The following is a 4,187-nucleotide window of genomic DNA, read 5'->3' on the forward strand; positions in this document are numbered from 1 at the left end:
GCCAAGACAAATGTGGAGAGATTTGTTTACAAGAAGCAAGTTGAAAGAGTGAATTAGGGCAAAATATGCAGGCTTATCTCTAGTGTGTCAAAAGCAAAAGCTTGTTTTGTATGCCATATTCTATTTAACTTAACTCATATCCAAGTGGATGCCACAACGAGGAAGTGTTCAGAAAAGAGCAGTGGAAAGTTCTGAAGGGATGGCTGTGGGGAGATTAATGGACAGAATTATTTTGAATGGGAAGGAGAGAGAGAGAAAGGACGAAAGTCCAAAGGTATAAAACAAAAAAAATCCCTATAAATTCCTTAACATGTATTTTGACCTGTTACTACGGCTTTGATCATGCCACCTCTCAGCACTTTCTGGCAGCCATCTTGCAGTCATAACAAGCACTTAATTGCTAATATTAGGGTAGGATATGCTCTAGTGCATTGTTCTTCTGATAGCTGTGGACATGACACAGATGCCATTATAAACAAAAAGCTGCATGGGCACGGAGCATTTCAGTGACTGTAGTGTAATAAACCACACTGATGCCTTGCAGGTCATATGTGGGTGGAATGCTTTTGACAGCAATCCAGGCTTGGAAGGTGCTGTCCAAGCAAGAGCTCCCAGGGCATTCCTGTAGTGTCCTATTTAAAGTGTGCTGGTCTACAGAGGCTGGCCTGGTGAAGATTTTGGCCTCTTGTTTCATGCTGGAAATGCTGTGCAGTTTTGGGATTTGTCTTATTTTCAGCTGTGCTCCATTTACATCCATATCCTATAGTCTGTTCTAAGAGGAATCTTTAACTTACACTCAGAGTTCTCTGGAAGTAAAGAAACATCACAGACCCAAATTTATTTTGCTCGTACACTTTAGATCCAATGGGTTTTGTGACAGAGGAACCATAGGGCAATTTGAATGCATGTGCCTGGGCTGTGTGACATCCCAGGCCACCTCTGCTAGTAAATGCACTTGTGCCAGGCTTCTCCCTAACCCCAGTAAGGAAACTGCATGGGCAGAGGAGGGCAGAGTGACTGCAATTCTAGTGGGAACTGTGGCACCGTGTGAGTCTGTGCAAATATCCACACCATTTCTCCTATTTTTGCTTTTCACTTTGAACAAAGACAGAATCTGAACCTGATATTTCAGAGATCCCTGCTTGCTACTTTTTGCAGCTGAAGTGCTACTCTGTGCTCTGATTTTAATATATTCATTTCTCAACATTTTAAACGGAAAAAAAAAAAATGCCACTGTTCTGTGTAATATTTCAAACATAAGTATTTACAGTACAGGCTTCTCCAAGTGGGTTGCACTGATGTTGCCCTAAGAAAGCACAGTACAGATGGGACAAGGCTAGGCTGTGACATTTTTTATGAGCAGTGGGAAAATCCCCTCAGGGCAATCATTTGCTTTGCTACACACAGACATTCCAGGGCAGAGTCAACAACAGTCTCTGAAATACCTTCCTGCAGAATACATGCTTGTTATTGTGATGTGAAATGTCGGACTTCATCAGGGCTGTATAGGCAGTACTCCTACAACGGAATTCTTATTCAGTATTCCATTCTTTCTCAAGGGAGATACCCCCATGTATCTTAACTTTGAAAGGAAACCCAATTGCTACCCCATTTCTGTTGTGGTATTAGAAGGATGTCTCGGTGATGTTGATAAAACCAGGAATTTTGGTAAGAGTAAGGAGGTCACAGCTGAGCTCTCCGCAGCAGCAGTGCTATTCCTGACCCTCCCTTCTGCTCCTTCTCAATCACTGTGTGTGGGAGCATGCATACACCTTCTGAGGAAAGTGAAGCTATTATGTCTTCACCCACTGTATTCTACCCATTTTAGTTTAATTCAGTGAGATGCACAAGACACTGATTCACAGATGATTAACTGTAAGTAATATTTACGTCATAAACAGCATATAGCAGCTTTTATTTTACATCTTTGTCTTTTTCATTCTCTTTCTTTCATGTATTTTCTGTAAAAAGAATATTCTGTGTGTGCATGTCAGTTTTATAGAACAAGCTGTTTGGCCATTTCTATGAGCTGAAATGAAAGATAAAATGAATGCTTTGCTCAATAAAACTCTTTTTCCGTATGTGTCTCTGTTGAGACTGGGTCTGAACTCGGGGCCTTGTTATCCAATCCAGGTGATAAATTTCTGATCCTAAGATCCCAAAGTCACAGCCTATGAGTCCCTGCTGTATGTATTTGTCTTAGCTTCCCACCACCCCTCTTGCTGCAAATTTCAGCTGGGACCAAGATGCTGTCCTGAGATCCATCAGAAGGGTCTTTCATTCAGCTTCTGTCCTTGCTGCACTCGTGCAGCAGCACCAGTGGGCTCAGCTCACAGTGCAAAAAAAACCAAAACCGACAAAAACAAACAGACAGAGCTGCACTAGTCTTTGTTAAGCCATCCTTACAGTGAAGAGGATAAACTGCAGTGCTCAGCTTCAGTACGGATGTAATAGATAGGGTGACTCACTGTGGAACTAGATGAAATAAAGGGATGGGTTGTTTGTTTTTTTTTTATTGATTGAATATATGTTCAATCAATACAAACCCGAGGCCAGATCTGTGTTGTAACTGAGCCCAGTGATTAGTATCACAGCTGTGAATACCACATTCAACTTCTCACTGATTTTATACCGTACTTAAAAATAACTTGCAAAATCACATGGTGATATTACTTTCCTATAGATCTTTCTTATTAGTTTTAAGGTTTAATTATATTCCTATTTGTTCTGTATCTCTCCCAGACCTGCCTTCCCCTTCTGGCTCACAAACGTGTGTGTATGAATGATATACACAATATATTGAAAGGACCCAGAGGTGCTTTGCAAACTGTGGGCTTGATTCTTTCTTTTAAGCCGTTAGCTTTTCATCAGTGAAGTGATGTGATGAGCAGCTTAAGCCAGCTGTCAGGCTGTGTCACGTAATTGCAGTTCAAGCCACTTGAAAGCAAGAGAAAGTCTGGTGCTTTAGGTCTTGATGTCCTTTTCTCCAAAGAATGAGTGTTCTCCATCCTCATCGTAGTGATGTGCCTAGAGAGGCTGTTAGAGTTACCTGCTTTTGTATGTATGTACACGTGGGAGAACAGATGCTGATTTTTAACAAAAGTGAACACAACACTGTGGAAAAGGATTGCAAAAGTCATCTGTTTCAGTGACCTTCTAATTCTGCTGTACTGGTACTCCAGAGGACATTGCTGTCAGTGCCATTTACGTCTCTGAGCTGAAGGGCTGTATGGCCATGAGATAAGGACATTCATCAAATCATATAATCAAAGAATGGCCTGGGTTGAAAAGGGCCTCAAAGATCATCTAGTTTCAAACGCCCTGCATGGGAACGATCACCAGCCATTAGACTAGGCTGCCCAGAGCCACATCCAGCCCGGCTTTTGAAAGCCTCCAGGGATGGGGCACCCACAACCTCCTTGGGCAACCTGTTTCAGTGCATCACCACCCTCTAGGTGAAAAACTTCCTCCTAATATCTAAGCTAAAGCTCCCTTGTGTCTTGGTTTAAAACCATTCCCCCTTGTCCTATCACTATCCACCCATGTAAACAGTCATTCCCCTTCCTGTTTATACGTTCCCTTCAAGTAATGGAAGGCCACAGTGAGGTCTCCCCAGAGCTTCTCTTCTCCAAGCTAAACAAGCTCAGTTCCCTCAACCTTTCCTCATAGGAGAGATGCTCCAGCCCTCTGGACCAGCTCCAGAAGATCCATGTCCTTCCTGTACTGGGGACCCCAGCCTGGACGCAGTGCTGCAGATGGGGCCTTACAAGAGCTGAGTAAAGGGGGACGATCACTTCCCTCTCCCTGCTGGCCACCCCTTTTTTAATGCAGCTCAGAACACAGTTGGCCTTCCGGGCTGCAAGTGCACACTGCTGGCTCATGTCCAGCTTCTCGTCCACCGGGACCCCCAAGTCCTTCTCAGCAGGGCTGCTCTCAAGGAGTTCTTCCCTCAGCCTGTATAAACACTTGGGATTGCCCCAACCCCAGTGCAGCATCCTGCACTTGACCTTATTGAACCTCATTAGGATTTCACGGGCCCACTTCTCCAGCCTGTCCAGGTCCCTCTGGATGGCTTCCTTTCCTTCCAATGTATTGACTGCACCACCCATTTTGATGTCATCTGCAAACTGGCTGAGGGTGCGCTTAGTGCCATTTTCTATGTCATTGATAAAGATGTTGAAGAGCAC

The sequence above is a fragment of the Lagopus leucura genome, unplaced genomic scaffold (genome assembly GCF_019238085.1).
Source record: "Lagopus leucura isolate 7727_CA_CO unplaced genomic scaffold, USGS_WTPT01 Super-Scaffold_100012, whole genome shotgun sequence".
Lineage (NCBI taxonomy): Eukaryota > Metazoa > Chordata > Aves > Galliformes > Phasianidae > Lagopus > Lagopus leucura.